The sequence below is a fragment of the Aegilops tauschii genome, chromosome 6 (assembly GCF_002575655.3).
Source record: "Aegilops tauschii subsp. strangulata cultivar AL8/78 chromosome 6, Aet v6.0, whole genome shotgun sequence".
Lineage (NCBI taxonomy): Eukaryota > Viridiplantae > Streptophyta > Magnoliopsida > Poales > Poaceae > Aegilops > Aegilops tauschii.
Window position 1 is genome coordinate 183,177,666 of NC_053040.3, and position 22,268 is coordinate 183,199,933.

Here is a 22,268-nt window from a genome sequence, read left to right on the forward strand (position 1 = left end):
CACACGCGCGCCGCCGCCCCCACCACTCGCCGCCGCCCGGTCGCCCCACCACCCCGCCTCCCCACCGCCCCCCGCCCCGTCGCCACTGCCGCCCGGCGCCGTCGCCCCACCACCCGGCGCCCCACCGCCCCCCGCCCCGTCGCCCCCGCCGCCCTACCGTCTCGGCGCCGCCGTGCCCCGGCCCCCCCGCGCCCCACCGCCCCGGGCCCGGCGCCGCGGCCCCAGGCCGCCCCGCCCCCTCCTCCACCGACCACCTCCCCCACCGCCCCCCGCCCCGTCGCCCCCGCCGCCCTACCGTCTCGGCGCCGCCGCGCCCCACCGCCCCGGGCCCGGCGCCGACGCCCCAGGCCGCCCCGCCCCCCTCCTCCATCGGTCACCTCCTCCACCGGCCCTGCCCCAGGTGAGCTCTACCTCCTCTTTTTTTCCTTTTTTTTCTTCTGTTTTTTTAGTTTAGGTTTATGTTTAGTTTAGATTTAGTTTTAGTTTTATGTTTAGTTTTAGTTTAGTTTTAGGTTTAGATTTAGTTTTTTCCTTTTTTTTTTCTGTTTTTTTAGTTTTAGGTTTATGTTTAGTTTAGATTTAGTTTTAGTTTTAGTTTTAGATTTAGGTTTAGTTTTAGGTTTCGTTTTAGGTTTAGTTTAGTTTGAGGAAAGAAGAAGAAGAAGAAAAAAAGAGGAGAGAAGGAGAAGAAGAAGAGGAAAAAGGAAAGGAAGAAGAAGAAGAGGAGGAGGAGAAGAAAAAAGAAGAAGAGGAAGATGAAGAAGAAAAAAGAGGAGAGGAGGAGAAGAAGAAGAGGAAAAAGGAAAGGAGGAGGAAGAAGAAGAAGAAGAAGAAGAAGAAGAAGAAGAAGAAGGAAAAAAAGGAAGAAAAGGAAGAAAAGGAAGAAGAGGAAGAAGAAGAAAAGGAAAAAAGAGGAAAAAAACCGACCCGACACGGCACCCCGACCCCGACCCGGCACCCCGACACGACACCCCGACCCCGACACCCCGACCCCGACCCCGACCCCGACACCCTGACCCCGAGCCTGACCCGACACCCCGACCCCGACACCGACACGGCACCCCGACCCCGACCCGACACCCCGACCCCGAGACCCCGACCCCGAGCCTGACCCGACACCCCGACTCCGACACCGACACGGCACCCCGACCCCGACCCGGCACCCCGACCCGACACCCCGACCCCGAGACCCCGACCCCGACCCCGACCCCGACCCCGACACCCCGACCCCGAGCCTGACCCGACACCCCGACCCCGACACCGACACGGCACCCCGTCCCCGACCCGGCACCCCGATCCGACACCCCGGCCCCGAGACCCCGACCCCGACACGGCACCCCGACACCGACACGACACCCCGACCCCCGACACCTCCCGAAAAGGTGTTCTTTGGCCTTCCAGAGGCCGACGGGGTCATATATTTGTGAATTATTAGTTAGGTCATATATTTTTCGATTTTGTTATGAAAAACATCATATATAATTGTGTTGATCGGGTAGTTTTAAATGTGCAGTTGTTTCATCGCTGCGAGGTTTGGTGTTCGACGACCTCGCCGTGCGTTTGACGAGCTCTGCCCCTTCGTTCGTGGGTGAGCACAAATGACATGTCCTCCTCCCCCATTAATTATTTGATCTATTCCGATGAAACTTGATAGCTACCTATATATGTGTCTTGAATCATCATTATGCGTAACCAATATGTGTCTCCCGTTCAAAAGCGTCATAGTTATAAATATGCATGCATTTGCATATTTATAACCTTGATTCTTTCGAATTGTCCAACGCTATCCATGGACAGCCCGAGTATGTTTAGATTGGGTTCGTTTTCCCATATGCTTTGCTCCAGATCCGATGCATAAATTTCGTCAGTGCCTCCCCTGTTGTTCTCCGGGTACACATCCTCTCTGTTTATTGCAGAGACGTGTATTAGGAGAACAGCGGGGAGGTGCTGCCGAAATTTTGCGTAGGATCCGGAGCATAGCATGGGAAAATGAACCCAATCTAAACATACTCGGGTGGGATTAGGACCTATCATTACCTATTAGAGTGTAGGTTGCATGGACGTAATAAAATTCAAAGTAGATCAACTGATGAATATATACATGGTGAATTATATATATATATATATATTTGTTGTGTGTCTAGTAGCTCTGAAAGTCAAGATGAGTGATCGTGCGTGGATGTACACCGGTCACACTGGTCAGAACAAATGGAGCACTGAATGGTTCACAAAAACCAAGGGGTTTGTGCGAGCCGCATTTGCAAATGGCCAGAGGAAAACCTGGTGCCCCTGTTTACGGTGCGGCAATTGGGAAAAGAGGACAGAGGCTGAAATGGGCAAACACCTGCAGAAGAGTGGTTTTACGCCCGATTATACGGTGTGGACATTTCATGGTGAGTCTGCCCAACGTGACCGAGCTGAGGTGGATCATCGTCGCACCGATGAGCATGGTACCGGGATGGAAAACATGGTGCAAGACTTCGACGATGCTCGGGATTCGGACGAGGAGATGGAGGAATCTGCAAAGGCCTTCAATGAAATGTTGGAGTCTTCAAAACGTCCGCTCCATGAGCACACTGAGCTTTGTCAGTTGGATGCCATCTCACAAGTAATGGCTCTGAAGGCTCAGTTCAACTTGGGCAGAGAATGCTACGATGCAATGATGACAGTATTTGGACGCTTTCTACCCAAAGGCCATGTAATGACTGCAAACCTGTACCAGTCGGACAAAATCCTCCGTGCACTGAAGATGCCCTATGATAAGATACATGCCTGTGAGAAAGGATGTGTCTTGTTTAGGCTTGACTATGCGGACTTGAACTATTGTCCCATTTGCAAGTCTTTCAGGTATGTTGTGGTAGACAACGGTATGGGTGAGAAGACACAGACCAAAATCCCCGTTAGTGTTCTTTGGTATATGCCAATCGTACCAAGACTTCAACGTCTTTTCATGGTCGAAGAGACGGCCAGACAGATGACATGGCACAAAACGGGCAAAAGAACCGAACTAGATGCAGATGGGAATCTTATGATTGTACACACATCGGATGGTGTTGCGTGGAAAAAGTTTGATGAATTACATGGTGACAAAGCGGCAGATCCGAGGCATCCTCGAGTCGGCATCAGCACGGATGGGTTCAGTGTGTTTGGTATGACGGCAGCCCAATACAGTTGTTGGCCCGTATTTGTCTTTCCACTCAATCTCCCCCCCCCCCGGACAGATTATGCAAAGAAAGAACATTTTCCTGACGTTGATAATTCCAGGGCCCAACTATCCGGGGAAAAATATGAATGTGTACATGCAGCCGCTTAAGGACGAATTGCAAGAAGCCTGGGATAATGGGTTCAAGACATACGACGCCTATAGCAAACGGAACTTCATAATGCGTGTCTGGTACATGTACTCGACGCATGACTTGCCGGCGTATGCGCTATTCGTTGGCTGGTGTGTGCATGGAAGGTTCCTGTGCCCCACATGCAAGGGAGCTCTTGAGTTTCGTTGGCTTCAGGCCGGTCGCAAGTTTTCTTGCTTCGACATGCATAGACAGTTCCTGAATCCTCGCCATAAGTTCAGGAAAGACAAGAAGAACTTCATCAGAGGTAGAGTTGTCAAAAACTCTGCACCACCTGCATTGACAGGCCAACAGACCCTGGATTAGTTAAACGCTCTCGAGCCAGATCCAGAGCGTCCAGGGTACTTCAATGGGTATAATTCTAAGCACGCCTGGACTCACAAAACATGCTTATGGGATCTGCCTTACTTCAAAGACCTCCTTTGCCCACACAACATCGACGTGATGCACACTGAGAAGAATATCGTTGAGGCACTTTTTGGTACATTGTTCGGCATAGATGGGAAGTCAAAGGATAATACTAAGGCTAGAGTCGATCTGGAGGCGCTATGTGATAGGCCGTTACAAAACATGAAAGAACCGAAAGGAAAGCAGAACTGGACGAAGCCAAAGGCATGGTTCAATCTTGGAAGGCCAGCTATGAGGGAAATTATCTTGTGGGTGAAAATGCAGTTGATGTTCCCCGATGGGTATGCAGCGAATCTACAGAGGGGAGCCAGTCTTGATAAATTGAAGATATTTGGTCTCAAGAGTCATGATTGGCACATATGGATTGAGCGGGTAATTCCGGTGATGTTGCGTGGCTTCATCCCTAAGGATGAATGGCTAGTACTGGCAGAACTCAGCTATTTCTTCCGTGTTCTTTGTGCGAAAGAACTATCGCCTGGCGTGCTAGAAGAAATGGAAGAGTTGGCGCCGGAGTTGATGTGCAAGTTAGAGAAGATCTTTCCACCGGCCTTCTTTAATCCAATGGAACATTTGATTTTGCATCTCCCGACCGAGGCAAGATTGGGGGGGCCCGTGCAAAATCGTTGGTGCTACCCAACTGAGAGGATGCAGAAGACGCTTCGACAAAAATGTAAAAATAAACGTAGAATTGAAGCATCGATGGCTGAGGCATTCATCACTGAGGAGGCGGCAAATTTCGTGACAGCACACTACGAAGCCAAAAATCGTCATTTGCATAATCCGAAGCCTCGGTACAATGCTGACGACCCTAAAAAGGGTGGATCCAACCTCAGCCTATTCAAAGGGAATCTCGCACCAGCCAGTGTTTCAAATCCAGTATCTTTGGATAACGAACAATGGCGGACCATTTCGTTGTATATCTTCAACAACCTGATAGAAGTGCGGCCGTACATCGAGTAAGTTCTCGGTACATAGTTTCGCAACTTCTATTTCCTTTGAACTGCTCTTATTCCTGGATATTTCATACAGTCGATACGTCGCCTTATTCTCGTATGGAGCGGTGATCCAAAACGATTCTGTCGAAGAGTATGAGCTTCTCGCAAAGCAAGGAGGCGGCTATTCCGGTTTCATCTCTTGGTTCAAGCAAACGGTAATTTCTATTAGACAATTTCATTTCATTCGCTAATTTGTGCGTAATGCAACAATCCTTTCATATTAAACTTGTAGGCTAATTCAGAGTCTATGGACGCCGAATTGAGACAAGTCGCTAATGGTTTTGACTATAAGGTCCGTTCATTTGACAAATACGACATCAACGGGTATCGCTTTCGTACCTATGGCAAAGAGCTATCTATGGGCGACCGAAAGTCTACAAATTGTTGTGTATCTGCTATCGGCGAAGGAGGTACCGAGTATTATGGGAGAGTTGAAGCAATTTATGAACTTCTATTCTATGGTGAAAACCCACCGAATGCCGTAGTCTTCAAATGTTATTGGTTTCAGCCGAAGGAGACTAGAAGGACTCATGAACATATAGGGCTAGTTGAAATCAACCAAAGCACCCATTTAGATGTTCCTGATGTCTATATTACGGCTCAACAGGCGACCCAAGTATTCTATCTACCGTGGGCCTGCCAAACTAATCCAAATCTGAAAGGTTGGGATGTCGTTTATGAAGTGCCGCCACGTGCTAGACTATCCCCCCCAAAGGAAGAGGATTATGAACCTCACATTAACCCAGACACATATGAAGGAGAATTCTTCCAAGAGACACGTCTTTCCAAAAAGCGTTTCAAGAACCGCTATACTTCACCCCAAAACATTAAAGTAGATAGCGACAGTGAATCCGACATCACCCCAGAGGAGGAACAAGAAGAGCCGGAACAAGAAGAGGTTACTGCTGCGGATGACGTATCATTGCTTGACCGATTACGTCAAGGTGGCCTTCCACATGTTGATGCCACTGAACCCTATGAGCCCGTCATTGATTATAGTGATGATGATGATTATGCATTTATTGATGATACTGATCGAGATTATTAGTAGTGTCAGGTATTAAATTTTTTTATGTTGTACTTGATGATGATACACTTAAGTGATACACATATTATTATTCATGTCGGTCTTTTTTTATGTTGTACTAATTTCGTTTACTGTTTGTCATGGCAGGTGTTGAAAGATGGTGGGCGCTGGTCGGGAGCGCACCAAGGCCCCTTCTTCGTCGGCGCGTGGTCTGAGGTCTTCCATTCCAGACGCACCTCTCCGCCGAGCGTTGCTGGACAGTATGGCGACACCGCCGGGCCCTTCTTCGTCAACCGCGGTGCCCAACAGGGGACGAGGTAGGAAGAGAGGAGGTGGGGCACGTGGTCGCGGGAGAGGAGGTAGGGTGACTGCTACGGCGCCTTCCTCGCCGCCACCCCTAGCTGTTTCACCCGAGCACATGACTGCTAGGGTGGACTCGTCCGAGGAGGAGGCTACACGGACTCCGGTCCACGAGCCTTCGGTCCACGGGTCTTGGGCCCACGAGCCTCGGGTCGACTGGCCTTCGGCCCACGAGAGTTCGGCCCACGAGACCCCGGAGGAGCACACGTCCGGATGGGGTACCTGGCCGGATCAGCCCGAGGAGCCGAGTGGCCATGCTGATGATGGCGGGGAGCCGACTAATATTGAGGAGGAGGGGGGCACCGTCTACCAGCGTGGTGCTACACGGCTCCCGTCCGTGCCGGCGACCCGCGAGCAGAGGTGGTTGATTTTCCCTGATGGGGAGAGGTACGTAAGTGCATTTAATATTTTTGTACCTTCTGCATTCACGTTTCTTCAAATAACTAATGTGTTGGCCTTGTCATGCTGCAGGGGTTGGGACCACCATCATAGTGTCCGCCGGCCCAACTCCGTCCTTGGAGTTCTTTGCCGGCAAAACTTCCCGGGGTTTGTCACGTTGCCTGGTGAGGGTCGGCTTCCAGAGCTTGGATTGAGCTGGGAGCACTACGTGGCTGCCCCGGCCCCGCCGGATGAGATTATCGACGGTGTCTTGTGCGACACGAGGGCAGACATGGTGATCAGAAAGTTCTGGGTAATTTCTCCTTTACACATTTAAAAATCTTCAACTAGCTAGTTATTAATTGTACTAATCAATATTGTCTCATTTGATTGCAGACATTCTACAGGTGTGAGGAGGGATACGAGGAGGACGCGGCACATGTTATCGAGAACGTCTGCAAGCGCCTACTACAGAACTTACGGCACGAGGCTCGGGTGCAGGCTGTTCGAGACTACTACGCCTTGCGTGGTATCAAGAAGACCAAGCCGGCGTGCCGCGATAAGTTCCTGAGTAAGGAGCAGTACATGAAGGTAATTCTTAAGGCCTTCTACTTAAGTTCCTTCATTTAGTAATTCTTAGCCGTAGCGCTCAAGTTTCTATTTGCTAACTTAGGTGCCTCCGAGATGGTGTGCGGATCGGATGGATTGTTGGGAGGTGTTGGTCAATGAGTGGTGCTCAAAGGAATGGCTAGCCCTCCACAACGAGGCCAAGGACAAACGTGCCCAAATGGAAGGTGTGCCACACCATCAAGGCAGCTCCAACTTATATCAGTTCGGGCGGAACTGGGTATGTGGTTTGCTTCATGATTCATGCAATTCATTCATCATGCTAGCTTGAGCCCTTTAATTACTAATTTACATTGTTTCTCTCTTTCAGGCACGCCACAATAAGGTGGATAAGGTGCCAGAGGTGTACGACCTGTATGCCATGGCCCACACTGCCTCTTTCAAGAAAGTCAAGGCTTTCTCTTAGTCTGACCTCGATGATGCAAACAACTTCACCAACATCTCCTCCCACAACAAGCTTGTGAGATATAGAGATGAGGGGAAGGCGAGGAAAGGGGAGGACTTTAACCCGAGCCAGGGTCCCATTGATCCAGAGCTGGTGATGATATCTGGTGGCGGGAGGTCCCATGGCTCCATAGCCATTGGAGATGGACTTATCTGTTGTCCTAGCACTCTCCCGGAGATCAAGGCGCGCCAGTCGAGCTCCGCTCCTGAGATAAGGCCTCGCGAACGGCCAGTGCAACTCGCCATCAAGGTTAGTGATACGTACTCAGCTATCTTTCTCCATTACATTGTCTGCGCTTCCATCAATGATTACAAATGGTCATGTGAGTGGTGTTGCAGGCTGCTATACAGAGTGAGAGAGATAGAACGGAGAAACTTCTGGCGGAGGCGGCGGAGAGGCAGCGGGAGTTGGAGGAGAGGACGACAAAGATGATGGAGGAGGAGAGGGCACGGAATGACATGCAGGCAAGGGCCATGTACGAGCTCCTTGTGGTAAGTTTCTTCTGCAGATTAGCCAAAACATTCATGTAGTGTTTGTCTCATTACTAACTAGTATGACTGAGTCGTCAAAACCAAATGTGCAGTCTGTGTGCGAGAAGACCGGTCAGACCGCTCCGCCGATGCCAGTGATTGCTCCTGGGACCACGGTGAGTTTAATTTGAATGGACATTACTTGCTAGTCTTAACATTTGAGTGTCATAATGCTAACGAGACATTGGAAATGATCTTTGGTGCAACTTAACTCCAGAAACGCATCGCACGATCCTTCTCCAGCTACCGGCACTAGCCAGCCCGCTCCTACACCTCCCTGATCACGGTAAGTTTCTCTAGTGTTTTGCTTAACAAATGCATAAAGACCTAGACTTAGCTTTATTTCCTCCAATATGCTTACCATAATGACCTAGAGTTAGCTTCTTTTCCTCCAAAATGACTTGATAAGCTTACTGACCTCATAAACCATCCATTTTACCTAAGTTAGCTCTAAAACGATATGTACTTAGCTAACTTATGTCAAAAATTGCATAATTAGCTCATAAACGACCCATTTCACCTAGGTTAACTCATAAACAACCCATTTCACCTAGGTTAACTCATAAACGACCCATTTCACCTAGGTTAGCTCATAAACAACCCATTTCACCTAGGTTAGCTCATAAACGACCTATTTCACCTAGGTTAGCTCATAAACGACCCATTTCACCTAGGTTAGCTCATAAACGATCCATTTCACCTAGGTTAGCTCATAAACGATCCATTTCACCTAACTTAGCTCCAAAAGATCCATTTCACCTAGGTTAGCTCATAAACGACCCATTTCACCTAGGTTAGCTCATAAACGACCCATTTCACCTAGGTTAGCTCATAAACGACCCATTTCACCTAGGTTAGCTCATAAACGACCTATTTCACCTAGGTTAGCTCATAAACGACCCATTTCACCTAGGTTTGCTCATAAACGATCCATTTCACCTAGGTTTGCTCATAAACGATCCATTTCACCTAACTTAGCTCATAAACGATCCATTTCACCTAAGATAGCTCATAAACGATCCATTTCACCTAGGTTAGCTAATAAACGATCCATTTCACCTAAGTTAGCTCATAAACGATCCATTTCAACTAATTTAGCTCATAAATGATCCAGTTCACCTAAGTTAGCTAATAAATGGCATATACTTCTTCTTCTAGTCTTCTTCTTCTTCTATTCTTTTTCTTCTAGTCTAATTCTTCTTCTAGTCTTCTTTTTCTAACTTTCTTATTTGTCATTTTGCAGGTTTCATTCACTTCACGGAAGCCAGCTTCCTATGATGGATTGCTTGTTTTTTCCTTTGATGCACTTCTTGTATTCTGCTCGCTTGCTATGATGAAACTAGATTGCTATGATGAAACTTTGCATATTGCAATATGTATGGATCGATGGAACTATGTGCAACCTACTATGTATGTATGGATGGATATATATGTGCTGGATATTTATTATGTTGGATATATATGTGCTGGATATTTATTGTGAAAGAGTCCTGTGATATATTTGCTGTGATAATTGTTGGATATAAGAAAAACAGAATAAAAAAGAGGCAGTGCAGGCTCTTTGCCGTCCTCCGTGGACGGCAAAGACACCTTTGCCATCGATGGCAGACGGCAAAGGGGGCACGTGGCGCCCACCTGTGCTTCCTGAGAGATGGGCCATTTGGCAAATTTGCCCACCGTGGCGGACGACAAAGCTAAGCTGATGGCAAAGACTTTGCCTTTGCCGTCCGCCGTGGCAGACGGCAAAAAACAGCGGGCGCTGACGCATTGCTGACGTCAACTGGCGGACGGCAAAGAGGCGCTCAAATTTTCCGTCCGCTGGCGGACGGCAAAGGCCGCCGTTAGCCGCCTAATGGACTAACGCTGGCGGACGTCCAGTATTTTTGCCGTCCCTCCTCTTTGCCGTCCGCCGCTGTAGGCAAAGGACTCTTTGCCATCCGCCATAAAAAGTAGACGGCAAAGGACCTGTTTACCGTAGCCTACTTTGCCGGAGCCTTTTGCCGTCCGCGGCTGACGGCAAAGGCCTTTGCCGTCCGCCATGGCAGACGGCAAAATAGCTGATTCCTGTAGTGCCAGTGCAAATAAACGCCGCAGCAAAACAAGTCCAGCATTGAAACCACTTCACAAGAGCTCAAGAAACAATATCTTGGGTATCCACCATGCTGGCAAGACGCTTAGCAAGCTTATTAGCTTTCTCTTGTTTGGTGCTTAAATCCTCCAGCGCTTGCTGTTGCATCAGAAAGTATGCATCTGAATTCTGCAGGCACTTCCTCAGTCCTTGGGCTTCCTGTCGCAGCACATCTGATCGATGTCTTTCAACTTGAAGTTGAGACTCAAGAAGTTGAGTTGATTCAGGCAGCGAGTTCGAAGAGCTGGTGCCAACAGTAGTGGCTAGTAACTCGAACACTACATCAAGACAGGACTTTGGGGTTGTCTCGCTGTCTCCAAGATAGTTTTTATCAGCTTTCTTGGAGACCAACATGGATGTCTAACCTTATCTACATTACTTCCTTTACCATTGCATAACAGGGTAATCTTCTCCAATCTTTTGTCCGCATTCTAAAAGAGAAACAAGCAGACACATCACAGGTTTACCGTGTTGTATATGAAACTCATTTTGGTAAACCAGTTCAGTAGTAAGGTGGACAGGATAACATCATGAAACAAACATATATCTATGTAGTATGGTCTATATCATTCTAGTTTATGTTGCCAAATCAAGATAGGGACAGTTTAAATCATATCTGTTTAAGACAAAGTAGCATAGACAGAATATAAGTGTGGGAAACTACACAACACTAACAACACTTGTAATGTGCATGGCATGATAACATAACTGTTTATTCAATTGAAACTGAAATCAACATAGAGCAAGTTACAACAGCAAACACGTTAAAGAAACAGGTTTAAAACATACCTGTTGCGCCATTGGAGTTTCAATTGCATCCTTCAAATTTGAAATTAGTTGGTATGAGTAAATACAGTGATGTAAGAGCAAAGTAGTATGAACCATAGCTACAGAACCTGACCTGAGAACAAATATTCTTCTGCTTTAAGCGTTGACTTGGGGTTCGGAGTGGTGGTCCTCGTGCTTTGGGCACAGAAGTTGCCTTACTAACTACTCGTGTTTGGGTGCTCTGTGGTGGAGACGGTGCTGTGTCAACTGGAACTGGGTTACTATCTGCTGGGGTTGGGGTTAGAAGGGGTGTAGCTGGTTCTCTGTCCAACAAGGTAGGGGTACAATCTGCGTGAGTCTGTGTTATGTGTGGTGGGCTTAGTTCTTGGGCAAGTACAACCGTGGTTCTATCTACATCGATGGGTAGCACGATCTTTTCTGAAGACCGTGTTTTTACTCCCATAGATACTGCCATCACCCCCTCCAATTCAAATGGTTGATAAATAAGAAAAGTAATTGAATGTACATACATTGTAAGATAGACAGGTGCAATGGATAGTAGGGAAGAAAATAGGGCATGAAATAATTCACATTTATGTTGTCTAACCAAACATGATAGCATGACATAATTTCACATATATGATGGCTAATTAAACAGGATAGCATGACACAATTTCACATATATGATGGCTAACTAAACGGGATAGAATGACATACTTCAAAATATGATGACTATGTAAACATGATGACATGATATAACTATACGATGTGTCTATTAAAGTGGTTGGCATGCCATAATTCACAAACATGCCGTCGATGGAAACATGATGGCATGATATAATTCACGGATAGAATGACATAATTCAAAATATGATGACTATGTAAACAGGATGAGATGATATAACTATATTATGTCTTTAGAAAATGGGCTGGCATGCCATAATTTAGATACATGTTGTCTATGTAAACATCATGACATGATATAATTCAAATATATGATTTATATACTAAGCAAGTGAGCAGAGGGCAATCGCATATATGATGTGTCAACTAAGCAGATGACATTCAATATTGTGTATATGATGTGAAAACTAAGCATTACAAGACAACATATGCATGATATGAGTAATATAATCCTGCCAAGTTTGAGTATACACCTCAGGGCGAAAATAGGACTGGTCATCTGCCTCTGAATCCTCCTCCGAGGAGCTATCTGTAACCAGCAAGATATCTGCTTCAGCAGGTAGCATTGTTTGCTCTGGAGACCTTGTTTTCACTCCAGATTTTTGCATCACCAATTCAAATGGCTGATGCACAAGAAGAGCTGTTGAATATACAAACATTGTCGACAAATGGAATGAGTAATACAAAAAACGGATGGCATGATATAATTCACATATATGACGCTTGTCTAAACAGCATGGCATTGCATAGTTCGCATACATAATGCCTTGCAACAAGATAGCATTGCATAATTCACATATATAATGTCTTGCAACAAGATGGAATTGCAAAATTCACATATATGGTAATTAGACACTAAACAGGTGGCATTCACACAAAGCATGTCTAAACTAAGCAAATTACATGCCAATGCAGGACACCATATGCACGATATGAGCAATATAACCCTGCCAAGTTAGAGCATGCACCTCGGGGGGAAATATGACTGGTCAGCTGTCTCTGAACCCTCCTCTAAGGAGCTATCCGTAACCAGGAAGACATGCGCTTCGTCTGATAGCATTGTATGCTCTGAAGACCTTGTTTTCACTCCAGATTTTTCCATGACCGTGTCGAATGGCTGATGCACAGGTAGAGTAATTGAATGTACCAAAATCGTTGACAAATTTAATACGCGATAAAAAAGGATGGCATGATATAATTCACATATAAGATGACTGGCTAACCAGGATGGCATTGCAAAATTCACATATATGATGCCTGGCTAAACAAGATGGCATTGCATGATTCACATATATGATATAGAAACTAAACAGATGGCATTCACACAATGCATGTCTAAACTAAGCATATGACATATTTTATGTATAAAGTAAGCAATGCAAGGCACCATATGCATGATATGACCAACATCAGCATGCCAAGTTAGAGCAAAAGACCTCAGGGGGTAAATAGGAGTGGTCTTCTACCTCTGAACCCCCCTCTGAACAGTTATCTTCCTCTTGATTACAGTATGGAATGGGGAGAGGGGGGTTGCTTTTGCGCCCACCATGGAGCGACGTTTGCATGAAATTTTATTGCCACACAAGGCTTGTCTCTTTTGCTCTACATGTTTAGTACCATTGTGTACAATAACTAACATGCATAGGAATAAAACATAGTGAGATTATGTAAGGAGTGCATGCACAAATCCAGAGTGATGGTAGCAAACTGTGGATAAACCCAAAACCAATGATAGTAGGCAGATAATAGCTTCAGTTAAAAAATACAGATAATGGCTCCTTTAATGTTTGTTTCCACCCAACATGAAACTCATAGTAGACACCCGAGATTAACCAGATAGTAGACAGATAGTATTGATTGCTGCTCCAATATGTACACCACAACCATTTAAAAACTCAAGTTTGAGCATTGGTTTGGACCTGACTCGGAGTCTAATCGGTGAACAGGACGATAAATTAGCATGTCATCATATTCAACGATGCATAACGTAAGCAGACACGAAAGAGTGCGACCTCTCTTGCGGACCCATGTAGTCCTCAAGGTCATCTGCTCAGTTGATGATGGTAATGCAGTTGTCGTGGCCGGCGGTGGCGGGGAAGAAGATCTGAGGCGGCGAAAGACAGTCTGGAGGGCGGATCCCTACTGTGGTGAACCCTTCCATCATTGGAGCAGCTGAGCTAGGGTGGACCACATCGCAGCAGGAGTGGGACAAACCACACAAGGTTTTCTTTGACACATATCTATAACAGAAGTAATTCTGTAAGGGATTGTTTGAATTGGAGGATTCTAACAATGCAGGGATAGGAAATACACAGGAATAGGATAGGAATGCATGTGCAAAAACACAAGATTCCTGCCAATCTGGGTGTTTGGTTCACAAGAACTGGAAGATCACAAGATGCAAAGAAGCATGGTGAGATTAAGTCAAACGACAAGAAAATGTACGGTTATAATGCTATTATGTTACTATCTCTTAGTCTTGTGCTTCATGAATAGGAATTTGAAAAGGAGGACACGTGGATATTAAAATTCCTACGGTTTTTCTTTCAAGGAGACACTAAAGGAACAAATCCTACAGTTTTCATTTGCTCCATTCCTTTGAACCAAATGCATGAATAGTAGTACCATAGGAAACTTTCCAATTCCTATGTTTTTCCTTCACGTTTCCTTTCAAGCACCGGCGATTCTAGTAGGCAGGCTTGAACAGGGAAAAGCCTACAGTCAAAAAATGTTTTTGTGCTACTTCTACTACGTTGGACCCAGGCCACTGCCCTACTAGCTCAACTCCCAGGCCCATCTACAAATGCACAGCTCAAACGCGCAAAAATAAATAATGATGGCATTCAAGAGAGTCCATCACGGATAGCTAAGTTGCCTGGTACCTTACTGCTTGTCATATAGTAGGAGAAACTAATCATATTTCACGTTACCACGTGTGCTTAATGGACAATATATATAACATGTAGAGTAAAAAAGCGATGCGACAAGTGTACAACCTCTTTGGCGAAGCCATGTCGATCTCAGCATGATTGGGTTAGTCGGTGAGGATGCTCCGGCTGATGTGGCTGTCGGAGGAGGGGAAGAAGATCTTAGGCATCCGAAGATGGAGCTGAGGGTACTGCTCCGCTATGATGGAGGGTTTCATTGTTGGAGCAGCTCCGGTGAGTTGTACGACGACGAGGCTGAAGCAGGACAAGAGAGACAACATTAACCTGAGTGCAATTCTAATAGCATCTCCGATAGATGATGTAAAATACATAACCACAAAGTGCTAGATGTAAAATATATCAGCCGCTCATCTCTAATCTTAACTATCGAAACTGAATTGAACTGTCGAAACTGAATTTTACTGCCGAAACTGAATTTTGCTGTCAAAACTGAATTTTACTGTCGAAACTGAACGCACTAGTAGCAGAAAAGCAGTAGCAGCAGCAGCGCTCGGAGCAGCAGTGCGTGCGAGAGCCGGGGTAGCTGGTCATGTAGCAACACCTCGGGTAGCAGCTACAGGGGCTCGAGCGAGAGCAGGATCTGCTGCTTGTGCATCAGCAGCACGAGCAAGAGTAGAGCAGCAGCGCAAGCAACAGCAAGAGCGAGAGCAGCAGCGCGAGAAAGAGCAAGAGCAGACTAGGCAGGGGATTGAGAGCAAGAGCAGAGCAGCAGCGCGAGCGAGAGCCAAAGAATCAGCAGCTCCTACTGATGTGGACATCACCTCTGAGGGAGCGATGCCGTGGAGGAAGTGGCCGGCGACGCCATCGTAGATGGAGCCGCGCCATGTCGGCTCGGGACCGAGCGCCGGCAGCACCGTGAGATCGAATCAAGAAGAAAATGCAGTGATTTGTGTAGAACCTCTTTGGCGGCGCTGATTAGGCCTCAGCTTCATCCGAGGAATCGGTGATGATGCTGCTCTTCCGGCGGTGCAGGTGAAGACGGCGGTGTGGGAATGGAGGTGGCGCGAAAGATGAGGGAAACGTCGAGGCAGCTCCTTGGAGGTGGAGGATGGGGTGGCTGAACCGGCGGGATGACGAGATCGATGACGGATCCTCATCCGGTGCGGTGGATGAGGGATGTCAAGGTGTTGCTATGGACGACGTCGTCGGGGAAGAGGCTCCAGCTGGGTGGCGGGCGGGGGAGGGTGTGGGGCTTCGCGGGTTTCTGCGGCCTCGGTGTACGAATGGAGGGCGGAGGGGATGGGAGGGGGAACCATGGCTTAGGGACGCGCTTATCCGAAATGTGGGGTAAGTTATGAAAGTACCCCCACCGATTTGAGCTAGGCAGTTCTTTCAGTTCAATGGTATCATGTGAATTTCGCGTGTCGGGATTTCGCAGGAGGTGGGAGTTTCCGCGCGCATTGTAATTTTGGGATAGCAAGGTGCGGGTTGAGATGGAGGGAGTTTTCGGAGCACAACGAGACAAAGAGATATCTTAAAATTTGGGGGTAACAAGGCGCGGGTTGAAGATGCCGGAGTTTCGCAGCACGATAAACAGAGATGCTAGCTTGAAATTTCGCCATAATAAGGCGCGGCTTGAAATTTTGGGAGAACAAGCTTAACATGTACAAAAAAGAAGACAATTCGCACCCCACTAGAGAGAGCCATGTCCCGTTTTGCTATATTACTAGAAATGCATTCAAATACAACAACAAAAAACTAAAAAAATTAGGACAACAAGCTTAACGTGTACAATACCAAATCAATTTGCACTTCCCTCAACAATAAAAAAACAATTCGTGTTGTCTAGCATATGGACTAAATTTGAGTAAATTTTCCCTGTTTGAATGGGATTGTACTCGGGTTAGTTATACAACCATCTAAATATTATCTTCACAACACATGACATGAATATAGGAGTAGTAAATTCCCATATAACTATGAACTACATGTACATACGATCTCAAATTCAAATATATGTATCCATTTTATGTTGAATTCAAATCATAGTACATGTATGCTCTAGCTAGATGTTCGGAATCTAAACCATGTATGATACTACGTATAATGTGTTTAACATGCACAACACACACCCACCCACCCCTCCCCCCCACACACCATTTAGACTAGTAAGGTACACGTGCATTGGACGCGTGAGATTTGGCAACCAAATTATGAATAAATACCACATTATAGCATGTAAGCTTTGAGTCATATATGCATGATGTAGATGTTCGTTTAATTCTTATAGTTCATCTCATTCAAAATCAATTAGTTTTTATAAAAATCTAATGTATTTTAAGATTCATGGAATTGTGCGTTGTAAAGCATAAAGTAAAAACAAACAATGGCAATTCAATTAGAAAAAAAACTAGGCAATTATGAAACAGAAGATTCTAGAACAAAGGAGAAGTGCTTGTGTTTTGTGGTTTGTGCATTGTGCTTAAGTTCAACCATGGATTCTTCTATATTGTACATGTTGCAAAATCTGGTGGAATGTAGATGATATCCAACGGCCAATAGTGCTCGGATTTGCCATCTTTGCACCGTCAGATTGGCTTCATCCAACGACCATCTTTCAAAGTTATTCACACACTATATAGGGGTATAGATATGTGATGCGAAAGCCACCCATCATCTCCAATTTGAATAGTGTGTCCATGCATGGATGCAATGTGGCCAAACGATGCCTGCCATCGGTATCTCAAATTCAAATCAGTCCGACCTTGTTCAATGTGTGTACAATATAGCATGCTCATTTCCAAACCACACCACACATATCTCAGTTATATTCATGCATGCATGGGTTTCAAACATCATGATCTCTTATTCAAATATTTGAATTCAACTTTACATTGATTATGACCTCACCTAGTCTTTTATACCCACACAGTCGTCTTCTCTTTATAATTGTACTGCTAAATTCCTCTCGTGCATGCATGCACACACACTACCACTCGGCATTATCCATCACACACATGCAATCTTTTTCTTCAGGTCGGTCTCCCATTGTCGGTGTCAAAACCGACCGATCTCGGGTAGGGGGTCCCGAACTGTGCGTCTGAGGATCAAAGGTAATAGGAGACAAAGGGGACACGATGTTTACCTAGGTTCGGGCCCTCTTAATGGAGGTAAAACCCTACTTCCTGCTTGATTGTCTTTGATGAGTATAGAGGTTACAAGAGTTGATCTACCTTGAGATCATAATGGCTAAACCCTAGCTGTCTAGCCTATGTGAATTCTGATCCCCTCCACGGATTATACCCTCCGGTTTATACACACACTAGAGGGGTCTAGGGTTACACATAATCGGTTTGTGAAGGAAGGAAATTACATATCCGGACACCAAACTTGCCGTCCACGCACAGGAGAGTCCTACCCGGACACGGGGGAAGGCCTTCCGCCTTGAATCTTCACGGCCCATCAGTCCGGCCCATATAAAATAGCCCGACAACGATGTGATGGCTAAAAGTTTCCCCAATCCTAATAAAGAGGAGAGGGTGTGCTTCGTTCCATTCCTTCTGCGGGGCTTAGAATTTCCAATCCATCCCTTTCTCAGGGGTTTATTGGAATTTTACGGCATCCAGCCGCACAACCTCACCCCAGGTTCGATTCTGCACATCTCAGGTTTTGTTGCTCTCTGTAAACTGTTTTTGGGCATCGAGGCCCATTTCAAAGTATGGAGAAAGTTGTTTTGCCTCGTCCCCCGCCATCGAGGAGGCTCTATATTTGAAGTGGGCGGCGCCGAAGTGTGGCGTATAGCCGGATCCGGATATCATGTTGGCACTCCCAAAGAGATATATCCACAATGGTCTTCGGAGTGGTTTTATATGGATGACGTCCCACTGCCGAACCCAGTTCGACGCGGCCTTCCTGAGTTTTCCAGTGCCCCCTTAAAGAAGCGCCTCAACTGGCGTCCCCGAAGTCCCAAGGAGGAGGATAGTGCGGAAATAAAAAGGTTGGTCAGCAAGGTCAGATTATAGCCCACACCGGGCTCTCGATAATCGAGGTCATGACCATTGCCATAAAAAGATGTGTCCAGCCTCTCCAGTCCAGAGTAACTCCTTTATGGTGCTACAACAGAGAAGACGACGCATCCCGCTACATACGCAAGGGTCCGGATACCCCTGCTGAACTGGCCACAATCTTGGCCGATCTGTATAAGTGTGAAAAAGAAGACTTCCTCCACTTAAATTGTCGGGAAGTCTATTCCATGTACAACCCCATTGAATGGGTAAGATTTCGATCACCTGTGTTGCTTTGTTGTTGCCACAGTATGCTAATCAAGTTGTTCTTTTGTTGCTATAAAATAGTTATGGAGGAAGATGATCAAGGACGTTCACTGCCCCGCCCCACAACCAGAGGATCACAACCACCTCGAAGACCCTGGCTTCTGCGAGGATCCAGATATATACATAGAGTTTGATGACGGGGTATTTTATCAGGCGAGCCTTGATGGCTCGGAAGTGGCTATCACAACCGACTACCCCAGCCCCTATCCCTTCTCCATCGTAAGTATTCTTTGAGCCTTAAATAAGTCTCTATTTGCATCTTTATCCATTGTACTAAACCATACTTTACAGCACCAGCGCTCAGCGGGCCGCACCCCCTCGAGGGCGGCTCCTACGCAGGGCAATCATTCAAAATGAAAGGAGACCGGGAGTGCCGTAGAAACTTCTCATCCTTAAAAAAGGTATGTCCATATAATACTTGCCTGGGTACGAGTTCGGATTATTAACGTTCCCCTCTACCTTTGATTCAGGAGGAGTATGCGGCAGACAGTGGGAAAACGCCCTGCTAGCTGAATGTCGGCCAATCCGGCGCCGGTCTCGTCAAATAGGACGAGTGCTGAAGCAATGACAGTTCCGCCGCCTCATGACGATTCAGATGACGTATCTGTCATGAATTCCGAGGTGGAGAGCGTAATGAATCACCGTAGACTGAGAGAGGCCATGCGTGCTCCAACCTTTTCTGAGCAGGAATTTACCGCACTCAGCTCGGTGGATGCATATATCCGCGCCGCTCGAGACGGACTTGCCGGAGTTACTCAACTGTTCTCAAAGGATATACAGGTAAGTATTCGTGCAATTTTGATAGACATATGCCAGTAGCCCCCGAGACTTGAAGTGGTGAAGCTAACCGATTGAAGGATCGATGTGACCTTTAGGTTCTCAAGGAGAAGAACGTTGCGTATCCCAGGAGCTGAAAACAAATCAAACGCAGAGAAATGCCGTCACCGCCGAACTCGCAGAAATGAAAAAGGCCGCAGTGATTACTTCCGAGAAGAAGAAACATGAGGAGAAAAAAGACAAACAATCCGAAGAGATAGTGAGCTTAAAGGCCCAGCTATCGGCCGCTCAAAAAGAGAATGAGAAGTTGAAGGGCGGCATGTTCGGTATGTCTTTTAAAACCATCAGAGAGACTCATGCTTGGTCCATGATTCGTAATGTCATAATTCTGTTACTGCAGGTCTACTAACTGGTCGGTCGGAAAAAGAAGTGTCCGAATTTCAAGGTGATGTGCTGAAGGAGTTGTCCATGGTGCATGAGCGGGCCTGGAAGGCCATGAAGAGTATGGCCAAGGCGTTATGGCCATCCGATACCCCTCCAGAAAGTATGGAGGGTTTGGCAAACCTGTTCAAAGGTGCCCGACGTCGCTTTGAGCTATGGAAGACGTCCGCCTGCCGTGAAGGTGCACGAAAAGCCTGGGCAATGGTGAAAACACGCTTTACCAAGCTAGATCTGAATCATATGGCCCGAGTGGGGCCACATGGACCGGACGGGAAAGAAATCCCGTTGAACTTGGTGTATGACCAAGTAATGATAGCGGCGAAATATTCGCAAGAAGATTGTAGGCTAGACAGTCTTATAGATGGGATAGAAAAGGAATAGGTATTTGATTCAATGTATTAATGTACTATATGGTCATCCTGTATCTTCAACCGAACATGAAAAGATTGTCATCGCGGGCTTTCGTCTTTGACCTTCAAACGAAAATGGTGGAGTGTTTCCGGATATTTAGTTCGGGAGGTATGTTATATTATAGATGTAAGAAACATCTTCCAAGGAGAATAGTTTCGTTAAGGGTTCCTTTCCTTGGGTTGGCATGCTTGAATTATGCGTGCCTGGGCCTTGGTCCGTATGACGGGAAAACTGTCCCGCAGTGTTAGAAGGGTGACAAGAATGTAACAATCTGTCATTTGATTGCCGACCAATTATTCTCTTAAGAACGCTAGCTTTCGGCTTCACCCGTCTGAGGTACATGTCCGGATGACCCAGCTGTAACAATCGCAGAGGTGCTCCCTTTACGCCCTAGCCGAACAATCGGGAATGTAGGGCATAAACACAGGAGCGAGGCAACCCAGCCTGGCAAAAACTTAAGTCATAGAGGTGCATATAATGGCAAAAAAAGTGTATATAAACAAACGACATATAAATTGTGAGCTCTAGGCTCTGAATAATAATAAGCTTCGGTTGAAGGAAGCCCCCAGTCATGGTGGGGTGTATACATTTTAAGATGTGTACCCCTAAAGAGTTCTGCTTATCCGGCAATTACCACTGGTGGATATTCAATATAAAGCCTACCCGAGTAGGTCAAACAGCGGGACACATCCTGGGAAACGTATAAAAACGTGAAAACCAAAAAATGTAGAAGAGAGAAAAGAAAAGGGACATACAAGAAACATGGCCGAACTTATGCGTAGAATCTTCGAAGCCGGGTGGCATTCCATGGATTCGGCTCTAGGCGATTATCCGATGCATTGCGAAGGCGATAGGCTCCTCCCGTGAGAACTTCATCTATAATGAAGGGCCCCTCAAATTTTGGTTTGAGCTTGTCCTTTTTCTTCTCTGGGAGGCGTAAAACGAGTTCGCCGACATTATAAGTCTTGGCCCGCACTTTTCTGCTTTGGTATCTTCGAGCCTGTTGTTGACAAAATGCGGAACAGGCTCGTGCAATATCCCGCTCCTCCTCCAGGCCGTCTAGGTCGTCCTACCAATCGAGCTCGGCTTCTCTCTCTTCATACATGCGCACTCGAGGTGAGTCATGAATAATGTCGCAGGGCAAGATGCCCTCTGTGCCGTACACCATGAAAAAGGTGTGTATCCGGTCGTGCGATTAGGCGTAGTCCGCAGTCCCCAGAGTACGGAATCGAGTTCCTCAACCCAGTGTTTATTTGACTCCCGTAGGGATCGCACTAGTATGGGTTTGATGCCGCTCATTATCAGGCCATTAGCCCGTTCGACCTGACCGTTTGTTTGAGGGTGGTATACGGAGGCATAATCGAGCTTAATGCCCAAGTTAGCACACCAATTTTTCACCTCATCAGCTATGAAATTGGAGTCATTGTCAGTGATGATGCTGTGCGGCACACCATAACGGTGTACTACGCCAGATATAAAATCAATCACTGGCCCCGCTTCGGCCGTTTTGACTGGTTTGGCCTCTGTCCACTTAGTGAATTTATCCACCATAACCAGCAAATATTTCTTCTTGTGGCTTCCCCCTTTAAGGGGTCCGACCATGTCTAGCCCCCAGACCGCAAAAGGCCAAGTGATGGGGATTGTTCTTAAAGCAGTGGGCGGCATGTGACTTTGATTGGCGAAAAGCTGACATCCCACACAGCGTTGCACCAGGGCC